Source organism: Dromiciops gliroides, chromosome 4, assembly GCF_019393635.1.
Source record: "Dromiciops gliroides isolate mDroGli1 chromosome 4, mDroGli1.pri, whole genome shotgun sequence".
NCBI lineage: Eukaryota > Metazoa > Chordata > Mammalia > Microbiotheria > Microbiotheriidae > Dromiciops > Dromiciops gliroides.
This window is the reverse complement of record NC_057864.1, coordinates 52,418,367-52,443,891: the sequence shown is the minus strand read 5'-3', so window position 1 is coordinate 52,443,891 and position 25,525 is coordinate 52,418,367. Positions and strand designations below refer to the sequence as shown.

General features: G+C 44.3%; 1 long non-coding RNA gene and 7 other non-coding genes across 8 annotated transcripts in view; 4 read left to right on the top strand and 4 right to left on the bottom strand.

The window, feature by feature from the left end:
* Positions 1–9,161, top strand: part of LOC122754029 — a 36,783-nt gene extending 27,622 nt beyond the window's left edge. The window contains exon 5 of the long non-coding RNA XR_006356320.1: positions 8,913–9,161. This is a non-coding gene — a long non-coding RNA (uncharacterized LOC122754029). The remainder of the gene's footprint in view (positions 1–8,912) is intronic.
* Positions 9,162–10,047: 886 nt separating this feature from the next.
* Positions 10,048–10,119, bottom strand: TRNAG-UCC. The gene has a single exon. It is a non-coding gene; the product is annotated as a tRNA-Gly (tRNA).
* A 7,531-nt stretch (positions 10,120–17,650) lies between these two features.
* On the top strand, positions 17,651–17,721 carry TRNAG-GCC. Its single transcript has one exon. It is a non-coding gene; the product is annotated as a tRNA-Gly (tRNA).
* A 455-nt stretch (positions 17,722–18,176) lies between these two features.
* On the bottom strand, positions 18,177–18,248 carry TRNAE-UUC. The gene has a single exon. It is a non-coding gene; the product is annotated as a tRNA-Glu (tRNA).
* Positions 18,249–20,061: 1,813 nt separating this feature from the next.
* Positions 20,062–20,133, bottom strand: TRNAG-UCC. The gene has a single exon. It is a non-coding gene; the product is annotated as a tRNA-Gly (tRNA).
* Positions 20,134–24,076: 3,943 nt separating this feature from the next.
* On the top strand, positions 24,077–24,159 carry TRNAL-CAG. The gene has a single exon. It is a non-coding gene; the product is annotated as a tRNA-Leu (tRNA).
* A 384-nt stretch (positions 24,160–24,543) lies between these two features.
* On the top strand, positions 24,544–24,614 carry TRNAG-GCC. Its single transcript has one exon. It is a non-coding gene; the product is annotated as a tRNA-Gly (tRNA).
* Positions 24,615–25,144: 530 nt separating this feature from the next.
* On the bottom strand, positions 25,145–25,216 carry TRNAE-CUC. Its single transcript has one exon. It is a non-coding gene; the product is annotated as a tRNA-Glu (tRNA).
* Between the last annotated feature and the right edge of the window lie 309 nt (positions 25,217–25,525).

The following is a 25,525-nucleotide window of genomic DNA, read 5'->3' as shown; positions in this document are numbered from 1 at the left end:
GACCAAATGAGATATTTTTACAGTACTTAGCACAGTTGCTGGCAAGTGGTAAGTGCTATATACATGTTTATTTCCCCCTTCCACTTTTCAGATGGAGTCCAGGGCTATCCTCTTCCTCCTTATTTCTCTGGCCTGTCCTGGCTAATCTAAGTCCTCAAGAGGAGCCATTGCAGGCAGTGGTATGGGAGGAGAGAATCTGCTCCTCTGGCTCAGTATCTCCTTTGAGAATGGGATTGATTCCCCCCACCCTTCCCCTATCAACTATGGTTCTTGTTTTCTTTCCCCTTCCTTTAGCCCTAAGATCTGGGGCATTCTGGGGCACACCCAGGAGCTTGGCAAGCTTGAGTCATCCTCCTCACACCAGGAGTACTTGCCTCCTCCTGCAGTCTGTCTCTGGTGGGTGCCAAAGGCAGGTTACACTTTCGTTCAGTGACCTTTGAATGCCAAAGGTAGGTCATACATTCATTCAAAGACTCTCTCTCTGGTATGGGGACCTGTGATAGGCCCCGTGGCTAGGACTCTGAATGGGACACAGATCCTACAATTTAAGGGAGGAGACCAATCATACTACAAGCATTTAAATAGAACTTTACATATGACAGCTCACTGGTATTTATGTAACTGTGATTACCCTGCCCCTCACTGCCTGAAGGCTGGGTGTATTACATCTCAATCCTCTGCCAGGGTTCTCTAACACCCTTAAGGGGCTTGGGGGTGTCTAGGCTTTAGCCACTTAACAGTATTAAATTTTACAAAGAAATATTTACTTTAAAAATATAACAGGGTGGGCAGCTAGATGGCACGGCGGATAGAGCACTGGCCCTGGAGTCAGGAGGACCCAAGTTCAAATCCAGCCTCAGACACTTGATACTAACTATGTAACCCTGGGCAAGTCACTTAACCCCAATTGCCTCACCAGTGTATATATAATATATAATATATATAACAATAAATATACTCAACACCTGAAGATATAACTCTACCACCCCCTTATAAGCTGAGGAGGAAAAGGGGATCAGGTTAACAATTTAGCTCAGTTTCTATGTAAACACAGTACTATGTTCCAAGTACAAATCCCTCCTGGGGTATCCAGAGTTAGCTGGCTGTTCAGCCTGGAATCCTGGCTCAAAGGATCACCATGGCTTGGTTCTGGGCCCAGGGGGGAATCCCACCTCCTTCCCCAGAAACTGAGGACAAAAGAAACCAGACAAACAGAACCACCATCTCCCTTCCTACCATGGTATTTCTCAGGCCCACAGGACCTAGAAAGGTAGGAGAGGGAAAGGTAGCTCTTCTTCCCTTCACTGGTTCATCAGACTTTCACCCTCTCTGGACACCAGTGTAAAGGCACAGTTGAAAAGGAGAGATATTTGTCACATGTGCAACTAGCCCCTAGGACATCTGTTTGTTTTCTGTAAACACCAACCAGTTTAGCCTGGTCCATCCAAGACAAGTCCTAGCCTCTCTTGGTGCAAGGAGGGAGTGGTGATTTAATCTTTCCCAAGAGGACAACTACCCGGGTGGTTCTGATTTTCTAATCAAGATTACAAGAGAAGAGTCCCATAAAACTACGAACATTACCTTAATCCTTAGAGAGGGATAATCAGCTACACCTGAATGCTAACCCAGTTTCCCCAGCTGTAGCCAATCATAAGACTCCCCAGCTACCTGATCCCATCATATCAATAAAAAAAGGGTCTTTCCTTTCTCAAGGGAACTAGCCCTGGTTCCCTTTATTGCATTTTACTTGCCAGGGACTCTACTGGTAACCCTAAGGGGGTGTGGAGAAAGAATTGTTGGGGACCTCTGCTTGAAGAAGGGTTAGAGAGCCTTGTGTCCCACCTGGCCTCCATGTGACCTTGAAAGCCTGGGTCTTCTGTTTCTTTGGTCTCCTTATTTTCATTCTTTCCTGATCATAGGTGAAATGAGTCCCAGAGATGGAAAGGATCAAGTTACAACTCCATGAGCTTTGAAATACCAGAAAAGTCATCAGAGGCCCCCCCAGGAATGGGAGCTGGTAAAAAGCAGTCAGGTGAGGAGCTCTCCCTGAAGAGCATCCCCCTTGACTCAGCCCAGCTGTGGATCCATTCATATCCATGTCTGCTGCAAGCAAGGGAGCTACTCATCCATGGGCTCAGTCACACCCAGAAGTGGACTTTGTTGGTGTTCCTCAAAGGAAGACAAGAACTCCCAAGGCCAGGAAGTATCCTACTGGGAAATTTTTTTTTTTAAAGCAAACGATTTAAATCTGAGTCCACTTTCCTCAGGGATCATGTGAGTGGGTAGGACAGTCCTTGCTATGCCTTCCCAGTAAGGATCCCTTTTCCAAAGATAATTGATCTTAATCTATAGTTCAGAGATATTGGCCGAGCCTCCAGGTGATATCAAGAGGACTTCACTAGACTGAGGTTGTAATTTGATCCTTTCTGTCTCTGGTACTCATTCACCTAAAAGCAGGAAAGAATAAACATAAGGAGACAATAGAAACTACAGACCCATGCATTCAGTCACATAGAAGCCAGGTGGGACACAGGGCCCTCTACCCCTTCCTGACCTGAGGTCCACAGTAATTCTTTCTCCTCACTCAAAAGCTGCCAGGTAAAAATGCAAAACGGCCTCCTGTCCTCCTTTGGTGTGATATTCACTTCCAGCTCCATAGCCACCAGGCAGGAATCAGAACACCTGCGAGTCCTCTGAAATAAGGAAAAGCCCCTCCTTCATGAATTTCCATAAACAGTCCCCAAACCTCCCTGTTGGTTTGCACCAGCTTAGTCTATGGCAGGTGACCTAAGGACCAGGCCCTCATTCTTAGTCTGCCCATTAGAGCAGATTGGGAGCCTGATTGTGAAGGAGCCAGAATATCAGGATGGGGAGTCCCTGAGGGTTTTTGAGGGGTTGAGGAGAGGCATAAAGGTACCACTAAGATGAGTGAATTGGAGAAAAGACAAACCTGCAAAAGACTCTCTACAAGGTTATTCCAAAAGTCTCGGAGAAAAGAAATGAGGGCCAAGACAAAAATCATTGCAGAGTTGGGAGGAAAGGACGCATGTAAAACAGCATTGAGGTAGATTGGCTCCTGACGGTGTGTTTAGTGAGGCAGAATTAGGAGTAAAAGACAACTTCAAGGCTATGATCCTTGGTAACTGAGAGGGTTGTGGTCCCATGAACAGAAATGGATAGGTTAGAGAAAGGACTGATTTTGGGAGATTTGGTAATGAGTTCTGTTGTGGTTTTAGTATCAGACTTGAGTTTGAAGTACCAGTAAATGTTTCAGGTGGAGATATTCAACAGGCAGTTAGAAATACAGAACTGGAGCTCAGGGGATTGAGATATAGATTTAAAAGTTATCTGCATGGAGATAATTAAATGAAATATGTGTATCAGAGGTTGGTACATATTCAGACCACTTAAAATGATATCACTTACATGAAAGGTGCTAGGGACCTGCTTCTGGGACTGGTGCATATATGAATGAGCATTCTAAATTGGCCTACAATGGGGCATTGGTCGAGTAGCTAGAATTGGCAGCATCTTTAAAACTATCTGACTAGGACAGTTTCTCTTTTCTATCCAGGATTGTAGATAAAGCACCAGCCCTGGATTCAGGAGGACCTGAGTTCAAATGTGGCCTCAGACACTTGACACTTACTAGCTGTGTGACCCTGGGCAAGTCACTTAATCCTCATTGCCCCCCCCCACACACACACAAAAACAAACCAAAAAAAAGGGGGGGTATGTCAGGAAAAATTTCTAAGTCTGACAGAAGAACAGAAACAACAAAGTCTCCAAGCCATAGAAAATAGGTTTATTGAGAGAAGGCCTCATCTCAAAATAAAGCTGGTCAGTCAGGGGTTGGACCTGAGAGACCCTGAGTTATAAAATCAACAGGTTGTTATACCCCTCCAGAGCTTTAATGCTTCTGTACAATACTAATTAAAAAGTATCTAAAATTAAAGCATCTTCTTAGGAAATATGGAAACTGACTACATGACAAATGTCAGCATTTTCCAGTACTCATATCATCCTTCTTATGGCAACAGGGTCATAATTCTGCTGCATGATCCCTTCTAATCAATTATACCACCAGTGAGCCACTAATATTTAGAAAATAGGACGTTTACTGATTGCTGTTTTTGAAGCTACATCAGTTTATGAGCTGAAGAATGGATTATAGCTAAAGTCCTAGCTTCAAGCAAGTCTCTGATCAAGTCAGAGTGGGGTATCTACTTCACTGATGAAGTTAAAAATCCTAGCTAAGTGACAGGATTTTGTTCAGCTGTCTGTACTCAAAGTTAGTGGAAGTGAAGCTGACCACAACACGTCATAGTCAGTAGGCACGGCACTACATCTTAAGCATGCAAGCAGCAAGGGGTTTCACCATACCTTAGATCTTGTGTCCATCCTGAAATAGTTCCTGGACCAAATGACAGCTATTCTGGTCTAAAGTTTCTGTGTTAGGAGTCAAGTGGAACCTTTTAAAATGATAACCAAGTAAATGCAAACAGATACTGGGATTCAGGGTTTATAAATCTAATCCTGAAAAAACAGGTAGCATCACAAGAAATAACAGTCACAATAGTGGCTGGGTTAGGCATAACAAAAATAAAGAACAGTTACGTAAACATTCCAAAATTCTAAACAAAACAATAGATGGACTTACTGTCAGAATCAGACTTTTGCTTAGAAGAATTGGAATGTTAGCCTCTGACCTGCATAGAATAATAATCAAGGTATAGATGGTGGTGTTCCCTCCTTTGATAATAATATATAAATGCACAATGCAATTTTTAAAATCTTCATCAAACTTTTTAACAATTACTGGATAAATACCAATTTTCAAATTTGAATACAATTTCCAATGTACTTAACAATTTTCTACCAAAAAATAGGAAATTTAAGGTCTCTATTAAAAAGAAATAAATACAGTAAACAATCAAGTTAACAAATCATCAAACATATTAACATTAATAGACTTGTTCAGACCTGTTCAGGTATGTCTGAACTTGTCTTACTCTAATCCTTTCTCTTTCCTTTGTTTTTTTGTTTCTTGATCTTTTTTCTTCTTAAAACAATCTTTAGCTAAATGTCCTACTTTTCTACAATAAAAGCAGTAAATTTTCTCCTGTTCTTTTTCTCTGTAGGCACCTGTTAGATGGTAGTAAGAACAGCTTTAGGTTCCTTTCCAGATCTTTCTCCCTTGTCTTTTTCTTCAAACACATATTGAACAATTGCTTTTAGTTCCCCAATATTCTTTTGTTTGCTTTTTTTTTTTTTAAAGTGAGGCAATTGGGGTTAAGTGATTTGCCCAGGGTCACACAGCTAATAAGTGTTGTGTCTGAGTCCGAATTTGAACTCAGGTATTCCTGACTCCAGGACCAGTGCTCTATCCACTTTGACACCTAGCTGCCCCTTCCCCAATATTCTTTTCATGCCATCTAGGGCAATATTTCAAAAAATACCTCTTAATATTTGGAAGAGACTGATTCACAAAAGCAGTATTTAACATTCTAGCATCCATAGGATTTCTAGGGTCCAGTTTAGCTAACCTTCTAGCATTTTTACATAATCTATCATAAAAACTCTTAGAGGTCTCATCTTTTTCCTATGTTGTCTCTTGAAACTCACTATAATACTCTGGTCTTTCTAATAAAAACTCTATTCTACTAATTAAATCATCTATAGAATCTCTTAATTGTTTCAGGTCTGCTATTAAAGAAAACAGTAGAAACTGAGGGAATGTCTCCATCAGGTTAGAACATATCAGGGCATGCCCAGTCTTCCTCTTCAAGTATAAAACAAGAAGGAAGACCTGATGGTATATTAGTAACAGGCCCCTTTCTTTATTTCATTTCTTCAGAAATCATAGTAGATAACAATTTTCAAGAAACTAAATATTCTATTTCCAATTTTCCTGGTTTTCCTAAGAAGTTTTCTAACTTGTCTAGAATGTAAAGATTAAAAGTTTCCAAAAAATATTTTTTAGTGGTTCCTAAGGTTTTTAAACCAATTAAAAACAATATCTGATAACAATTTCTCTATTCAGCAGATACTATGCCACTCTTCCCTAACCCACTCTGGTGGTGCCAGCCATGCAGACTAGCTGTATAGCCCAGGCTTCTCCACACCTTCCTCTTTTACTCACAATTTAGAACAATTTCACAATTTTAACCACACTAATTGTCCAAATTCTAATTTTAAAATGTTACAAATTATCCTAATTTATTTATATATATATAATTCTAATCCAAATTTCAATTTAGAAATATTACCAATTATTATCTCCTTATATTCTTAAAAGTTAAAGTCACAAATGATTCTCCTAACAGAAAATCAATGATTGCGCAGTTTCACAGAGAAATTTCACAGATTTAGTAGGCAGCGCAAAAAGCAGAAGTTCTTTTAAAAATTGAAACATAGGAACCACCCAGAATTTATAGCTAGCTTTCTAATTTTTTAAACCCAATTAAAAATAACTAATTGGGGCAGCTAGGTTGCGCAGTGGATAGAGCACCGGCCCCTGGAGTTAGGAGGACCCGAGTTCAAATCCGACCTCAGACACAACACTTACTAGCTGTGTAACCCTGGGCAAGTCACTTAACCCCAATTGCCTCACTAAAAATAAATAAATAAAATAACTACTTAGTTTCAGAAGGCAGAGAAAAAGTAAAGAAAGAAATGAGTATCTCAATCTGCAGCTTGAAAATACAAGTTTGGAGGTCGGATCCAGCGAGAAGTCTGCATTAGGGTCTCTCTCCTTCAAGAAGGGATCGAGGGGAAATATCCCTAGGGTTGAGTTCAGACAGAGTCCTACATTGAAAAGTAAGAACCCGAGGGACAGAATTTCTGTAGGTCACGTCAGGGTCACCAAAATTGTCAGGAAAAATGTCTAAGTCTGACGGAGGACCAGAAACAACAAAGTCTCCAAGCCATAGAAAATAGGTTTATTGAGAGATTTTAATCCCACAATAAAGCCAGTCAGTCAGGGGTTGGACCTGAGAGACGCTGAGTTATAAAATCACCAGGTTTTTATACCCCCTCCAGAGCTTGTATGCTTCTGTACAAAACTAATTTTAAAAGTATCTAAAGTTAGGGGCAGCTAGATGGTGCAGTGGTTAAAGCACCGGCCCTGGACTCAGGAGTACCTGAGTTCAAATCCGGCCTCAGACACTTGACATTTATTAGCTGTGTGACCGTGGGCAAGTCACTTAACCCCCGTTGCCTAAAAAAAAAAAAAAAAAAAAGAAAAGAAAAGTATCTAAAGTTAAAGCATCTTCTTAGGAAATATGGAAACTGCCTACATGACAAATGTCAGCATTTTCCAATACTCATATCATCCTTCTTGTGGCAACAGGGTCATAATTCTGCTGCATGATCCCTTCTAATCAAGTATATCACTAGTGAGCTGCATGACCCCCATGAGTCAAACATAACACTTGTGGTTTCTAAAATATAGTATTGCTGAATGATATCATCTGACATTACTGAATAGTAAGAAGAGAGACTTAGTCTACTAATACAATTAAAATAAGATATCTAAATATATTAAATCACAATTTTCAGTTAATATGTTGATTATTCCTAAAAAATAATAAATATGCTGATTATTCTAATTAAATCACTTGTAACTATATTAAATCTCATAACTAAGGGGTGGGGGAAATCTCACTCACAGGTATAGAGGCAGAGGGCATAGGAAGAGGGGATGGAATGATGAAGGAAAGCAGATGGTATGGAGGGGAAGAGGCACGAGGATCACTCACATAGCTTTGGATTACTGGGAGCACTCAGCAGCACGGACCCAATGGAAATGGATGGTACTGGGAAGGGGAACAGGGAAGGGCAGGAGTATGAAGTCTCCTTTTAATAGGGTTTTGGAAGGAACAGATTAGTTCTTATCAGTGCCACCTTGGGGCTAGTTCATTAACATTTCCAAATCATCTCAGTTATCAGCACCTTTGGTATTCTGCTAATCTCGTCAAACTTGTCTGAGATTTATATATCATAGAACCAAAAGGCCCTGACTGCAGAGCCTAGCTAGCTTCCCTGAATCATTCAGCATATATTACCAGGATGTGATTTTTATTTAATATATAATACAATCACATCCCTTTCATCTTTGAGATCTAGATTCCCCTTTGCAATCTTACTTCCTGTTATTGCTACTTTATACTGGCTATTTATAAATTTACTTCCTGTGGGGCTAGGGGTGGAGGTGAAGATAGTGATGGGAGATAGAGAAAATTAATTTTTGTTCATTGAAAACAATTTAATTTTAAAAGAAAATTATTGAACTCTCTGTTATGAGAAGTTCTTGAGTAGAAGCTAGATGAGCACCATTCAGCAAGCCTGCAAATGATGGAAAAAAAGTCATCATGGAATAGTGGCGAAAATGTTGGACTTGGGTTCAAGACAGTTCTAGTTATATGGCTTTAGGTGCTAAAATCACTTAATCTCTCTGAACTTTAGTTTCCTCATCTTTAAATAGAGACAATACACAAATGAGCTATTTTGAAAAGGCACTACTTCAATGGGGGAAGAGGGGATTCCTCCCAAGACAACAATTAATAATGCCTTACATTTCATATTTCATTTGATCCTCATGTAACAGGAATTTGATGAATTCCTAGGTCACCTAAGATGGAGCACCCACGTGGAAATATCCCATTAGCTATGTAGTCACAAAAGGCTATATCTTTTAAACTATGACACTAGGACAGTCTCCTCTCTCTCTCTCTCCCTCTCTCTCTCTCTCTCTCTCTCTCTCTCTCTCTCTCTCTCTCTCTCTCTCTCTCTCTCTCTCTCCTTACCCACTCTTCCTTCCCCTTTTAGGCCCTGTGACCTGAAAAAATAAATGGCCCTTGGTTTGTTGTTTGTTATTGTTTGTCTGTTTCATTTGTCCTTTTCAATTTTAGGGGCAGGTCATGGAATCCCCACTGGGCCTTGACTCAGCCACATTGACCTTGGAGGCTGGATTCCAGGCTAGATGTTGCAACTGACCCAACAGGAAACCCCTGAGAAGCCAAGGTGCCTGGCATTTGAACCCAAAGGCCGCTCTGGATATGGAACTTGGGACTGTGTTGCACAGAGACTGAGCCAAAGGTTCAATGAATCTAACGCTCCTCTTCTCCCCAGAGATTGAAGTGGTACCAGGGTGGATTGATTATGCCTTCTAGATTTGGGAGGTGGGGGGGCCGGGGTGATATTTATATATTTTTTTCTTCTTATACCTTTGAAGTAAATATTTATTTGTAAAAACTAATTTGACTGTTAAGTGGTGAGATGAGAGAGAAGGAAGCATGCCCCTTCTATGGGGAAGCTCTGGTGACTGCCACTATTCCCGCCCGAAAATATCCAGTCCAGAGCCATAGTCTCAGGGAACAAAAATGGACAAAGCGAACTGGAGGGTGTGAGGGCTAGAAAGAGGAGGCTGGAGCCATCCTTTTCCTTCTTCTTTTCTGTTTATCTCCCTTTCACCTTTTCTCTCTCTGACTCTCTGTGTCTGTGTCTCCGCTCTCTGTCTCTCCCCCCTCTCTCTCCCTCCCTCCCCTTCTTCCATCACTGCCGGCTGAGGATCTCCGATGTTCTTTCTCAGGTTGTAGATAATCTCCTCTCATGTCAGAGAGGTAGCTGCTGTGAGAATGAGAGGATTCCTTTTGCTCCCAAGTCCTCTCCAGTCATTCACAAGGGTTTGCTCTGTTAAGCCATGCTATACCTGTGGATGATTTTGACACCATAAAATATGAAGGCGTCCTAGAGCTTCCTGCTAAGACCCTTCATTTCGAAGGAGGGAAGAGAAGCTCCGAGAGGGATGCAGACCCAGGTGTGGGCCTCAGATCTCGGTTTGGGGAGCGCAGGCCGGGAGACGTGAAGAAACGAAAAGGCAGAGGAAGTAAAACTAGGGAAGGGAAGGAGAGGCTGCCGAGTCTGGATTTCTTCTGGGAGCAAAAAGCAGGATGGGGGGAAGCCAATTGCGTTTGCAGGCCTGAGTAGAGGTCTTGATAATGTCACCAAAAAGTTTTGTACCATTTAAAAAAAAAAAAAAGCTTTTGCGTTGGCCGGGAATCGAACCCGGGTCAACTGCTTGGAAGGCAGCTATGCTCACCACTATACCACCAACGCGAACGGACTTCGGCTTCTCAATTTCCTTAGATGAAGAATTGGCCGGGGAGGAATGGATGCTTTCCTTCTCTACAAGTATTTCGACCCTCCGCTCGAGCTACGTCACTACCAGCAGAGTTTTCAGTGTCTCATCTTCGCCCTTCTGATCCCCACTCCTCCGCCCCCAACTGCTGGGGCAGAATGGATAAAGAAAAAAACCTTGCTTCTTCCAGAGGCATCCCCCAAACTGCAACCTCGGGAGAAGATCTGGCAGAGGGTGCGGAGAGGCAGAGACAGGCGAGAAACTGGACCAAAAACGGGCTTCTGGGAAACTCCTTTCCAGCCCTTCTCTCCACCCCTCGCCAGACGCAGACCCCAGGCTTTGTTTCTCGATGTCCCCCTGGTATCCAGCCCCAGGGTCCGAGGCTCTGAAGTCGGCCTGGCAGAGTCCGCAGGTCGGTGAAACTACACTTGTCCCCCGGGTCCGCCCCCACCCCATCCCCCATCTGGCTTCTTATTCAATTAGATGATTATTTATTAAGCACCTACTGTGTGCCAAGAGCACCACGTTAGAACTGCAAATGAAGAGACACTAATCGAAACAGTCCCTCCTTAAGGGGTATATATTTTACTAGTGGGACAATAACACGAATACATATAATAAATACAAAACAAAGTTAAGTTATTAAAGTTGGGAGAAGAACGAGAACGAGATGGGCGGGGGCGGGGGGTGGGAATGGGGGTGGAGAAGGCATTATGGATACAAAGTTAGGTCTGGAGTAGGGAGGACTCCTCATGAGTTCAAATCTCGTCTCAGACATTTACTAGCTGTGTGACCCTGGGCGAATCACTTAATTCTGTTTGCCCCAGTTTCCTCATCTGCAAAATGAGTCGGAGAAGGAAATGGTAAACCACTGCAGTATTTTTGCCAAAGCTAATATGCCAAATAAGCTAACGCCAAAACACAGGAGAAAATGAAGATCCGGGTGTTGATTTGGGAGTTGTCTGCATAGAGATGATAACTGAGTTCTTGCATCTAATAAGATCATCAAAAGATAGATCAAAAGGAACCAGGATAGACTGTGGGAGACAGGACAGCAAAAGAGACTGAGAGAAAAGATTAGACAGGTAGGCTAAGAAAAACAAGGCAGGGAGAAAGAAATGGGTAATAGTGACAAAAGCTACAGAGAACTCAAAAAGGAGAGCAAAGGACAGGTCACTGGATTTCAAAATTAAGAGAACTTGAGTCATTAAATGAGACTATTTGTTCAGCGATTTGTTTATCTTATGATACAAATGTTGATTAACAGTCCTTATCTATTCTCAGCCACACTTCACCGCCTGCCCCTTGGGTGGGAGTGGGAGGAAAGAAAGGAAAGCAGAGAAAGAGTTGAGAATGGAGAGGTGATTAAAAGTTGAGACAAAGCATTGGGAAGTCTGGGAGCTTGAAGCACATGATATCCACATCCTCTCAGGTTCTGATTGTAAAAGATGCTCTACTATAGACATTTCCGTCATTCAAAGGAGCTGAGGGACCAAGTTTAGACAAAAAAGAGTTGCAGACTCCTCAACTTACAGGGTTCGGAGTTCAAATTCTGACCACATGGATAGGTCAACAAACATTTGTTAGACATTCTCCCAAATCTTCCACTAGGTGGTCATGATTGGAAGAGTAAAAAAAAAAAATCATATGGTCTCTGTACAAAGTTTGCAGTTTGGTGTTGCAGGAGACAAAAAAGAAAATACATTGTGCTACAAATTTTAGACACAAGTGTGTCAGAAAAAAATATTATTTAATTTACCTTCATCTAGTATCCCATCCATTTCTAGCTTGGAGAGAAGTATGTCCAAACTGGCATAATTTCCTTATTCCCTCAGATTCCAAGAGGATTTTAGATAATATTTATAGCACTCTGGAATAAGGAAAAATATTTTCCAATGCAATTTTGGGCTTAACAACAATAGCTACTGCACAGTTCCATTTCCATCAAATATTCTCCTGGATTAAGCAAAAGTACCTCCTCTCTTTGATCAGTATCTTCATCCCTTCTCAGTAGAGGCCAACCAATCCAGGAGATGGACATTCTTCACTGGATCATAAGGGATTAATTAATTATTATTAATTAATCAAAATTCCTCATTAGAATGCATGTCATGGAAACTGGGGACTGTCTTACTTTTCTATTTATTTCTCTAGCTTTTAGCACCATTTTTTTTACTCGTAGTAATTGATTAATGGATGCTTCATTCATTCATTGAAATAGCCCAACCAAGAATTCCTTTTTGTTGTGGTTACTAACCTTACAACATTTCCCTAAGGAACTCATTTTGTTTTAGACCTAACCCAACTCCAAATAGGGAAATTCAAAAAGGGCTTCCTTTTTTAAAGCAGATAAATATTATTTCTTAATATCTCTAGTGAAAGTAAAAGGGTAGGGTTTTGTTTGTTTGTTTTTTGTTTTTTGTAGGGCAATGAAGGTTAAGTGACTTGCCCAAGGGTCACACAGCTAGTACATGTCAAGTGTCTGAGGCCGGATTTGAACTGCATTCAGGGCTGGTGTTTTATCCACTGCACCACCTCGTTGCCCCAAAGGGTAGATTTTTAATATGTTTCCACATTAGTAAGGGAAGGGAGACGTTCATAAATGACTATTGCTCAAAGTAAAAACATTAAGAATTACGGATATAGGAAAGAGAGAGTGTTCCAAGGATTTATAATATTGACCATTGACTTCTGGTTGAGAAGTTCAGGGAAGACTTTGTGGAGATGAGACCTGTACTGAGTCTTGGGGGTACGGGGAAGAGTTATAGGGATGTTTTTTTGTTTTGTTTTGTTTTTGGCGGAGCAACAGGGTTTAAGTGACTTGCCCAGGGTCACACAGCTAGTAAGTGTCAAGTGTCTGAGGCCAGATTTGAACTGAGGTTTTCCTGAATCCAGGGCCAGTGCTTTATCCACTGCACCACCTAGCTGCCCCCTGGGGGAAAGAGTTATATTTCAGCTGGTGCAGCTGTGGGAACAGGTTACTTTAGGCATGGAAAGTGGCTGATTTTGCAAAAGTAGAGAGGCAGAAAAGGGTCTAACTAGGTTCTGGAGCAATAATCACTATTGATGTGGGCTGAATTTGGGGTCAAATTGATCGTGAGTCATCCCAAAAGAATTACAAGACTCAGAGACTCAATTTATCAAGTTTTATTGCAATACTGTGAGTGATCACAGGGAGAGAACCAGAAAAGTGGAAAGATATCTCTCAAATAAGGAAAGGAAAGACAGTTATATTTATAGTATGGATAAATTGATTATCAGTCTCATTATAATAATCTCCACCTTTGGGAAGTACAGGGGAGGATTTATCCTAATTTGGAGTTCCTGGGGTCCTAAGCCAACCCCAAGTCAGGTACCTTTTTCAGTGGAGGTGTGTTTTGGGGGTTTACATGTCATAAGGTGAATCTGGGGACAAATTTGGCCTTTTCTGCACATGTTTCTTTCTGGTCCCCATGCTTAGTTTCAAAACATCTTCATTTTTCATTTATTTCTATTCTAAGTTTCTATAGCCTGTCAATGTATCATTGTTATAGTCTTAGGCCTTCATGGCCTAGCTCCCTCTGTTCCCTTTATGGGTACTGATTACTGTGGGTAAGAGAACCTAACATCCTGACTTGTAAGTTAACCATTAACTGGGGTCTGACACCCTTTTAGAGCTAATATCTGAATTAGAGTTTGGGTCTTGGGTTTTTCTATTAACCCCTTTTTGCCTCCTACATCACTGTGACTTAACTGGAGCACAGCGTACTTCAACTTTCCATTGTAAAGGATCCATCCTTGAAGGCCTCAATGAAATGCACTAAGTTTTGGGAGTTTCAAGCCCAGACCAGGCTTTTTGGCGCTGTTTCCAGGATGTTCACTATTTTGTAATCTTCCCTGTTTGCTGTACTCCCTGTAGGGACACTGCTCTCCTTGATTTTTCTTTTTTAGGAACAAGAAGTTCTCTAAACCTGTTTGGCTTCCTGGGTTCAGACATCCTCCCTACCTGTAAAGCCTAATTTCCTTTTCCTTTTCCTCCCATTGTCACCATCACAGAACTCTCATTTTGTCAACTGCTCCCTCTTTCCCTCCTATTTCCTTTCCATGTGTTCCAAACAATTGTGGGTAAATTTATCGGTGTCTGCGACAAACCAGAACCAGAACCAAAACAAAAGCAAAAATTTAGGAACTAACAAGAGTTTATTGAGTTCACCAGCAAGGGAAGACCAGGCACTCGTGGAGACTTCCCAAAGGAACAAAAGGGAAAAGGTTTATATTTGTATATTTATTTTATAATATTATATTTTACATTTACTTCTAATATTCTATTATAATATTATATACAATACACTGTGTATAATATATGATATTTAAAACAAACATATGTTTATATTCATAATATTTTATCTTATATTTATTTATCTAGGTTTCAAATTAATCAGATGGCTAATTGGGTATAGGGTACCTCTGGATTGGACAAGGCTATTGCTGGGGCCTTGCAGGGTTGGGATAGGGGATGTGGATTGGAAAGGCCTGTTGCTGTTGCTAGTTATAGGAAATGTTCTTCAGGCTGGCTATCTCTTGTAACCCTGACCTAAAAGATAGGACTGTGCTTTCTGTCTCAGCAACCTGGAAGGTTGAAGCCAGGGTTGGGGTTGCAATATGGACAGGGTCAGGATCAAGGTAGAGGAACTACAGACAAAATGAAGTTTTCTCAGCTACATGCACTATCAAAGTTGTTTTTTTTAAGAGGTTGTTTCGCATAAGAGAAAAAAAATATATGTAAGTTCAGAACTAATACACTTGAGAGCAAGGGAATGTCTTGCTTTTATTACAGTCCCTGCTGAACCTCAAAGATCAGAAGGATTGTGAGACACCACTTTCATGGTTTGTATTCATACTGAAAATCAAGATCTCAAGACCTTTTGACTTTCTGCTCCATGGGAGAGTGGGAGAACAAAAATCTCCCATGGAGCAGAAGAGCAAAAGCTTTCTCCTTCTTGATTTTCAGTATGAAATGCCAGAAAAGCAGGACATTCCCATCTTCTCAGTGTATGAGTTCTGAATTTGTATATTTTCTTCTCTTATATAAAGAAGAATCTCAAAAAACCACACTGATAGCATGCAGGTGAGAAAGCTAAAGCAATTCCATTTTGTTTGTAGTTCCTCTATCTTGCCCCGATTCCATTTATGTTCATTAAAAAACCCACTAATTTTATTTTACTTTTTTATAAAATTAGGCATTTTTTCTCTCTCTCTCCCAGCCCTCCTGTTGGGTCGGGGGTGGGGGGTGGGGTGGGGGGAGGAGGGGGAAGCTAAAACTTTTGCTTTGGACCAAAGCAAATGTACAATGAAGCCAGAGAGGGCGTGCTCATTACAGGGAGGTTGTTGTACCAGCCACATTCTTTTTGTTGAAGTGAATAAGGTGAGTTGCTCAGTGTTGCATTTAGTGATTGGCTCTCTAAGAAACAATATTTATTTTGTTATATTAGGCATTTGTTTGAAAGATGCTTGCCTTAAAGAGATCCCTTTCTATCAACAAAATATTCAATACAAAATACAATACAAAATATTATAAAATATTACAAAAATATATCAATACAAAAATTCTGGGGTTGATATATTTTGTGGAGATGATAGTGTTCTAGAAAATATTAGACATTTCTGCACACTACCATATTACCAATACAAATAAAAATTAGAGAGTTTATCAAATAGAAAGGGAAAACAAGTCAAAGATACATTGGTGATGTTAGATCATAATAGTCTGTAGCCTTCAGCTTAAAGGACTCCGGGACCAGTTAAAGGTGATATCAATTAGCAGGATTCAAATTATAGCAAATTATTCAAACAAGTCCAATTGTAACTGGCCATACAACAAAAATTGTTAGTTATCTTTTAATACTTCTTAGTCAACAATGACATTCCCATATTGGCTTTTTAGTCTTGACCAATAACTAATTAAGCAAATTAAACAAGAGGCCTAATAAATTCAGCTAAGCATTAGGATTTACTTAATTTTCAATTATGTTTGTTTGAGATGCAAAATTTTTATTTACTCATTAATAGGTTAACTCTACTCTCCCTCCCCTCTCACCAACTCAGAAAAGACAAGTGGATACAGAACTGGTGAGAATAGTGTTATTCTCATCCCCATTTCCTGCCCTCTCTGACTACCTTATCGTTCCAACTAAAATGCCTAATCATTGGACAGTGAGTGGCTGATAGCTTTTACTGGTAAGAGCACTGAGCCACAGGGCTGCTGCCGACAGACTGGGGCAGGGAAATATTTCTGGGCTTATTGTGGAGCACCATATTTCAGCTGGACTGAAACAAAGGACTCCTTGGATTTGCCCTTCAGTGGGCTTCTGCAGTCTCTTCTGCCTCTAGCCATTAATTTAACTGGTTAATATTTTTCCCTTTTTAGCTGGGGGGCTACTCTTTGGTCCAGGGCAGTGACCATTAGCTTAAGAGAGACGAATTCACTTCTCTGTGAGGCCCTCTGAGTCTTGACTCTGGGATTCATTAGCTCCAAAGAGATGGGAGAGGTCTAGCTTTGCCAGTCCTTTAATTTCTCCTTAGCCAGAGGTGGTCCTTCGAGAAGGATCTCCCCAACAAGTCCCTTTTGGCAGTGAGGAACAGAGGTACCAGAGTTGTCATTGGCTTGGAGCAAATTTAAGGTCTTTGAAAGCCTTTTCATCTGCAATTTAGCTGTCTATCCTGGGTATGAAGAGCTACATTACACCAAAAGGGTGCCTTTACATTTCACTGTGTTCTACCTCTTTCCAATTTTAGCTTTGCCGGAAGTGTAGACAGAGGATCCAATCCCCTTCCCCCGAATTAAATAGATAAGGTAGGAGAAACAAAGATTTCAAAGTAAGAGAACGAGAACTGGGAAATTTATCTTGGTTAGAGCTATAAAAATCGAAACAGGAGAAATTAATGTATAGAACCAGCAAAAACAAGACAGCTATTACAGCAGGCCTGGTTAGAGGTAATGTGAGCCCAAATGATGGGATCCCAAAGGACGTAGGGGAAAATAGCATAAAAAGAATTAGGAGTGAAATTCAATAATATCTGGTAACTGAATGTAAAAGAGGAAGCAAAGGGAAAGGTCACATATGATCGTGAGCTGTAAGTTTGGATGACTGGGAGAACTAGCAGGTAGCTCGTTTTGACAGGAGCCTTCGACCCACGGACGAAGAACTTGCCCCAGGGACATAGCTCACTCGGATCTCTTAGACCAAAGCCCACGAGCGTTCTCGAAGCAGCCCGTGACCTTGGTTGGTGGGTGGGGTTGCCCCAGCTCTTGTGTCCCACGGGCCCTGCCTCAATCTTCCACGGCCCTCCCCTCGCCCCTTCCATGGAGTTCTCTTGCACCCACTTTCTGGTTGGGTTGTATCCGCGCGTGTTTGCGTGTGAGTGGCACCGAATTCTGGAGGTATAGATTACACCATCTGCAGACGAGACGCTGACTCCGGACGTTCAAAGAGATTAGAGATAAGGAGGGGAAAGAGTAAGCTGTGTTCAGCATGGGTGGTTCAGTGGTAGAATTCTCGCCTGCCACGCGGGAGGCCCGGGTTCGATTCCCGGCCCATGCACGTTTCCTTTTTCAAAGCACAGCTCTCTTTCCTGCTTCTCTCTGCACCTAGCAGCATCATAATTTGTCTGCACCTTGGCCTTGGTCCTCCGAGCTTCGTCACCCAGTGCTAACTCGAGAAGGCCAAGGTGAAACTCAGTTCTTGGGCTGAAAACCTGAAAGCCCTAATTGTGCAAGAAATGCTCCCTAACTTCCAGCCCGCCAAATGCCAAGTAGCAAAAGGTTATTTCGCCCTGGCCTCCAGCCTTCGAACCCCCCCTCCCCATGCAAGGTGGAAAGCTCGACAGTGCAAGCGATGCGAAAGGATGCATGGGATGGGTGCCACTCCACTCTGGATTCTTTTTGGTCTCTGGAAAATTGGTGGCGGGGCTGACGTGGGGGAAAAGAACACTGCAGGAATTGACCAGGGCGCAGGGACTCCTGCAAAGAACTAGCGATGTGCGGCAAGAAAATATCTTCCCTGACCGGGAATCGAACCCGGGCCGCGGCGGTGAAAGCGCCGAATCCTAGCCACTAGACCACCAGGGATCAGATGATGAGATTACTGCCTTCTTCCCCCAGCACAGCATGCGACGTCTGCCACTCAGATACTGTGCTCGGCTTCCACTGGCACTGCCAATCGAGGGTCACCTACCCCGCTCCCCTCTCTCGCACTCTAGCCCATTCCCTTAAATGCTACCATCGGATTGCCTCGCCTGAAAAAAGAACCTACAGAAGAATTCAACACCCAAATCTCTACCCACCCTGCCATCTTTCCCGGGCCTGAAGCTCTCTTCATCCCATTCTTTGCTGCGTGCGCTCTTCCAACTTTTATCCATAGGGTCGCCTCAGTCACCCCCTTGCTCCTGTACTAGGTCCTTCCTCCCGCCTCTGACAATATCTGGGCCTTTGCATAGACTTTTTCCTTGGGTTTAGTAACAATCTGTCTCTGCTCCGGTTTCCTGTTTCTGTTGTTTCCTGGTATCAGCTAGGTGGCGCAGTGGATAGCGTGCCGGCTCTGGAATCCAGAAAGACTAATCTTCCTGAGTTCAAATCCGCTCTCCGAAACTAACGAGGTGTTATTTGCCTCACTTTCCTTATCTGTAAAATGAACTGGAGAAGGAAATGGCAAACTAGTCCAGTACTATACCCCAAGTGGGGTCACAAAAAGTCAGACGTGACTGAAAAAAATGAATGTAACCCAGGAAATGCTGAACGCTAGGAGAGGGTAGCTGGTATATTCAGAGGCACTTTTGCTTTCCTGCATATGCCCTACGGTGAGAGAACCTACCTTAAATTCGGCCTTAGTCTACAATATGTGCAACTACAAATTCCAATTCTATGGGGGTAGGGGTGGGGAGGTTGGAGAAGGAGAGTAGGCAAAGGGCAGTGTTCGGTCCCACCGCACGAACCCTCTAGACTGGGAGTCTTCTTCCTGCAATTATCATCCGTAAATAGATGACTCTCAGATTTACTTATATAGCTCGAACCTTCCTCTCGACCTTCAGTCTCTCACCTCCAACTTCCTATTAGAAGTCCCGTAGACATCTTAAACTTACCAAGTCTAAAACTGATCTCAGATCTTTCCCCTCAAACCCTAACCTTTCCTTCCTTATAGTGGGTACCACCAATGTCCTACCCTGGCTGGTAACCTAGTTATTTCACTCTTTCTTACCTCAATTCTCCCTCCCCAAAGTCAACATATTGTCAAGTCCAGTCATTTTTATCCTCCTAACAGTTTTCCTTATGTGCCCCCTTTTCTCAGTGACTGTCGCCACCCTAGTGTGGGTCCTCTTCACCTCGAACATAGACTGATGTAATAGGCTACTGGTTGGTCTTGCATCTCGAGCCCCTGTCAAAAGAGATGGACAGGAATGCCAGAGGACCAGCAGGCCTGATGGATCTCCACTTTCGGAAGGAATATCCTTATGAGTAAATTCCAGTTCCTTTGGAGAGCCTAAGGATAAACTCTCTCCCATTGTCTGTCCCCGCCACAATAAAAGCTCCTAGAATACGTAGGCAGGGGCTCTTACCTTAGTGCTCCGTCTGCCCAAGATGCAGCCCTCTAAGACCTAGCACATAGTAGGCACTCCATTGTTCAGTTGAAGTGGAGTGGAGTGAAGTGAGGTGGAGTTTTGAGCACGAGACCCAGCATGCAGCTAGATAACCAGAAAGGTCTAAAGGATGCGAGAAGACAGAGAGGAAGGGGCGGGCGCTCACTCACCCAGGCTGGGGAATATGTATGCCCAGAGACCCCGAAGGAGGTGAGAAATCAAGAGAGGAACCCGGCCGAGGGGCAGCGCTGGCTCCTGTGTAGGGGTGGGCGGTGTGACGCCCAGAGGAAAGCGCTGAAAAAGGAAACTGCGTTGGCCGGGAATCGAACCCGGGTCAACTGCTTGGAAGGCAGCTATGCTCACCACTATACCACCAACGCTCACACGTTACACCGCCGCCTCTGCCCACCTACACTAAGAGCACGGGTTGCTCCCCCCTGATTCGCCAGGAGGACCAGCACGAGAGCCTGGCCCGGAGTTCAGCTCACCGGCCGGCTTCGCCCGCTGCACACACTAGCCGAGGCCAGCACAGACCTCCACTTGGCTCCTTGGCAGCCGCTCTCCCGTGCCCCAAGACTTGAGCCCCCACATGCCTCCTCTGCCACTCCTGCCAGGGACGCTGCCTGGTGCTGCCCGAGATCAGCCGCATCCCTTCCTCCTCGAGGGCGCCGCTGGGCCAGGGCCTCGGCTCCCAGTTCCTGCTACAGTCCGTGGCCATCCCGGCCCGCGATCCTCAGAGGTGCGGCAGGCCGAGGCTACCTCCGAGGCTGCTGGTGCGACTGTGGAAACCCGAGCTCCGCACACACCCCTCAGCTAAGGCCAGCTGGAGTCCGCCCGTTTTCGGGGGGAAAGGAAGCAAGAACGGGTCTCCAGTGTTCTGGGCCAAAGCCCACCCCTGCGCCCGGACCAGGCTGTGATCTCTATGGCTGGGGTTGCCACATCTGTCTCCCGCGGGTCCTGCCTCAATCGTACACGGCCCTGCCCGCACTATCGGCGGTCCCGCACTTGACCTTGACATAGAGTTCTCTTGCGCCCACTTCGTGGTCGTGTTGTGTTGGCGCTTATTTGCGTGTGAGTTCTGGAGATGTTGGTTTTGTGCCATCTGCAGGCAAGAGCTCCTGCGTTCAGAGACTGGGCACTGGGGTGAGCTCTTTGGATCCCTGAGGCTAGGGAACCCTGGTCTGATACGGGTGCCTGGAGCTCCCGGCCTTTGCAGCTCCACGCCCCTTGGTAGCTCGAGCAGGCGCGCCAATAGTGGCCCACCTACTTCCTCTGGGAAGGTGGGGCACAGGAGCCTAGCTCTTGTCTGGGCTTCCTTTTCGATCGAAGGCGAGGTATTGGGCAAGAGGGAGACACAATGGGATAAAGCACCGGCCCTGGATTCAGGAGGACCTGAGTTCAAATTTGGCCTCAGACACTTGACGCTTACTAGCTGTGTGACCCTGGGCAAGTCACTTAATCCTCCCCTCCCCCCCCAAAGGATAATTTTTGTAAAGCACCTAGCACAGTGCCTGGAATGCTTCCCTCCCCTTAAAAAGAGGACTTTCAGGCACTCATGATGAAAAGACCTAAACTGAATAGAAAATTTGACTTTCAAACACAAGGCCCCCATGGCCACTACGAATAAAAGAGATGGAGATGCCTTTGGGCGCCTACGGTCTGAGAAGAGTCAACTAACCTCCTGATGAAAGCCTGTGCTGGGAAAGGATTCTAAGGAAGTGATCCCTTGGTGCCGGGTCTCCTAGTGCCACCAAGGTGTGTCTCAGGGACAGGTTTGGGTGGCCTAGAACTGGGGCCCCCAGGAGAGAAAGAAGCAAAAATATAAGAACACTCCCCGTCGGGGGAAATCGAACGCCGGCCTCCCGCGTGATAGGTGGGGATACTCACCACTGTACTAACGAGGAAGATACTCTTCCCTTTATAGTTGTCCATATCCCCCGTGCTGAACACCCATTTCCCTTTTTCCTGCCAATCTCTGTTTTGGGGCTTCCTAGGTTCTGCAGCTTTTGAACTTTACAAATTAGAAAGCTCCCTTCTTCCTTTCCTACCTCTTCTGCGAGCCTAAAAACACCTTTCACTCTCTTTCTTCCTCCCTCGAGCCCCCTCCCCATTCATCACACCTTTCGTCCCTTGTCCTCCAAAATGTCCGGGGTTTTTCAGAATTAAGGAGAGGGCTTTCCAAAGAAAGGAATAATTCATCTTGGGCGTTTATGTCAGTGTATGTGTGTGTCTGTGTTTGGACCCTCTGAAAGTCTAGCAGCCGGTGGACTTCTAATAATAATGTTTTTGAATGCGTAAAATTAAATTTAAAAATTTGACAAAGAAATCAATGTTAATGAAATCGACTCATCAACATGTCTTAAAAAAAACACAAATGCAATAAAGTAAAAACCCTTGTCCTTTCTTGATACCTTCTAGGGAACTGGCAGTTACCCTAGATCAAGTCACAGGTCCAGGGGGATGTGAAATGGGGAAGGGTACAGGAGGAGGAAGAAGGGAAGGAAGGGATCTTAAGTGGCAGATGGGAAGATGTGTCTGAGAAAGAGTGGTGCTGTGAGGAAGCTGTGCCTGGAGGCTGGTGGGGGATGGGCAGCTAGTTAGTTGGTGGGGCTAGAAAAGAGTACAGCTGATTGCTGGAACCGCTCAGGGTTGCCCCTTTGAGCAGGTCTCTATCCTCCTGGACATTTTCGCTTCCGCTGCAATGTTGGCCTGGTCCCCTTTCCAAGCCAACCTCAATCTTACCCGTCAACTCTGCACTCTTCTTAGACATTCATTCATTCGTCTAATTATTCATTCATTCATTTGTATGCTTATTTATTTATCTGTCTATCCATCCATTTATTTATTTCCTTATTGATTCATTCATCCATACATCCATCCATTTATTTATTTCTTTGTTAAATGATTTATTTAGAATTTCCCCCACCCTACATGTATTTGATTTAGATTTTATTTTCCCAAATGACACGTAAAAACAAATTTAACATAGATTTGTAAAACTTTGTGTTCCAAATTCTCTTCCTCCTTCCCTCCCCACCGCCCCTTAAGAAGTCAAGCAATTCAATATAAGTTATACATGTGTAGTCATGCAAAACATTTCCACATTAGTCAGGTTATGAAAGAAAGCAGACAGAAAAAAAAACTTTAGAAAAAGGAACTAACAAAATAATATGCTTCAGTCTGCATTCAGATACCATCAGTTCTTTCTCTGTAGATGGATTGCATTTTTCATAAGTTCTTCATAGTTGTCTTGGATCATTGCATTGCTGAAAATAACTGTCTTTCGCACCAGATCATCTTACAATATTGCTGTTATTTTGTATACAGTACATTTCACTTTGCATCAACTCATTTAAGTGTTTCCAGAGTTTTCTGATAGCATCCTGTTCATCTTTTTAAAAAAATTATGTATATATACATATATAACCTTTTTTTAATTGTAAACTACATTTATATAGTACTTTAAAGGGAGATTTCCTTACAAAACACCCATGAGGTTGATTAACTCTGCATTCTTTTTAGAAAATTCTCTTCCCCCCGCCCATTTACTCCCTGGGAGGAAGTTTTCCAGTGCTTCTAAGTCCCTGCCTGTCTAAGCTTTGCTTCACCGGCCTCTCAGTCCGTATGACGTTTGCACACCCGGTCCCCTGCATGACCTGGTCACGGCTAGGCCGGCGCCTCCACAGAGGCTCTCCCGCTCTGGGACCCGTTCCTTGGAGAAGCCCTGTCCCCCCGGCCATTCCCCCTCTCCCCAAGGAGACTGGACGCTGCATGAGAGCAGGTGTCCAGTTCTTTCGTTTTCTGAGTCGTTCCCCCCCACCGCTTTCAACTCCCCTCCCCAGTATCGAGGGATCTATCTATTGCTTGGTTTCCATGAGGGGCTGGGGACCTGCTTGCTGGAAAGAGGGCGGCCCTAGAAAGAATGGCCTCGGCCCTGAGCTGCTTGTGTTCTCCAATGAGACTGGGGCAGCGGGGATCGTGGAGGCAGTTGAGGAAGGCTAGGGCAGCGGTGTTGCGCGGAGCGAGAACGGCGGAAAAGGTCGGGCCAGGTGCGGGTGGTTTGTAGCGGCGGATGTTTGGGCCCCTGGTGAGAGCGTGTTAGCTTGCAGAGGCGGGCGGGAAGGCGCGCATCGTGCGCGGAAGGATGGTGGTGTAGGCGCGGGCTTTCTTAGACAGAGCTGGTGCCAGAGCGAGAGGTTAAAGCGCGTGGAAGGAGATGTTGTATAGACAGAGGCTGGGGGAAATGAAATGGGAAACCTAGGCTTGTGTTGGTGCTGCAGCCGGTACGGCCAGAGGAGAGGGAGGGGGAGCTTTGAGAGCGTAGTCAGGATGGCCGAGCGGTCTAAGGCGCTGCGTTCAGGTCGCAGTCTCCCCTGGAGGCGTGGGTTCGAATCCCACTCCTGACAGCTTTCTTTTGCTTGGCACTGTGTGGTCTCGCCGAGGCCTCAGCGCTACTCGAGGAAGAGGGAGAGACTTGCCCAGGCCTTCATAGGCCAGGCTTTGACTTGTGTGCGTGTGAATGAGGGTGTGAGGAGGAACCGTGGCCTGTGTAAGGACCGAAGTGGATTTTTGCCAGAGGGTAGGTAGATTGGAAGAGAGACGCACGCATGGACAGCGCGCCTTCGGAAACTTCCCAACAATAGAGTTTTAGGTACTTAGGCTCAGGAGGAGTAGGGAAAGTGGAGGAGGAAGAAGAAGAAGAGAACTTTAGGGCTTGGGGCAGGACCTAGGCGAAATACAAATGTGTCGGGAAAGATCAAAGAACCCCTAAAGAGAGTAGGCGTTGTGTCGCATGGGTGGTTCAGTGGTAGAATTCTCGCCTGCCACGCGGGAGGCCCGGGTTCGATTCCCGGCCCATGCAAAAGAAAACTTTTAAAACAAGGGCCCTCCGTTTGTGGGTCTGGCTGTCCCCCCTGTTCGCCTTTTGGACGGCTCATTGTAGCACGCTTGATTCTCCAGAAGAACTCTGTTTCCTAGTCACGACCCTACACTCTCGCGTTATCCCTTGCCACCCTCTAGCCCAACTCATACCTTAAGAAAGCCGAAGAAGCCTGTGCCTCTCCGACTCTTGGACAGCAGGGAAGGCCCTCCTCCTGGTCAACTAAAGGACCAGGTTTTTGGCAAAAGTTGGTGCCCACTCTGTTCTGCCTCGCCTTCCCATTCCCCTCTTCCCCTCTCTCTCCCATCCCTTTTCTCCGCACTAGTTTGTCAGTCGGACAGTTTGGACGAACTGAACGGATACTTGAAACTGGTGCTACTCTAACCCTGGTTTTCCTGAATCACTTGGGACTTGGAGAAACTCCCAAGGGAAAGGTAGCAATAGAGAGAAGGAGCAGAGCGAGAGAAAGTGAGCTCTCCATTTTGTTGGTGCTAGTCAAGTGTAAAACAATATTCCCTGACCGGGAATCGAACCCAGGCCGCGGCGGTGAGAGCGCCGAATCCTAACCACTAGACCACCAGGGAATACAAAATGGGCAACCTTACTTCCTCCCTCTGCAGTACATCCACCGTCTGCACTTCTCCCCTGTCCTCTTCACCCTTCCCTGGGGACCTATTGGACCCATGTCTAGCCTCTCCCTTGGATTACTTACCGTCCGGGCTAAACAGTCCCTCCGACCCGATACCCACTACTCCACTGTCCCTCTCCTACACATCAGCTCATCCCCCTAAATTGTACCAGCCTCCGGCCTCACTTGAACAAAGCACACACGTACACAAAAATTTGAATCCCAAACCTCTACCTCCCCTGCCATTTTTCCCGAACTCAATTTC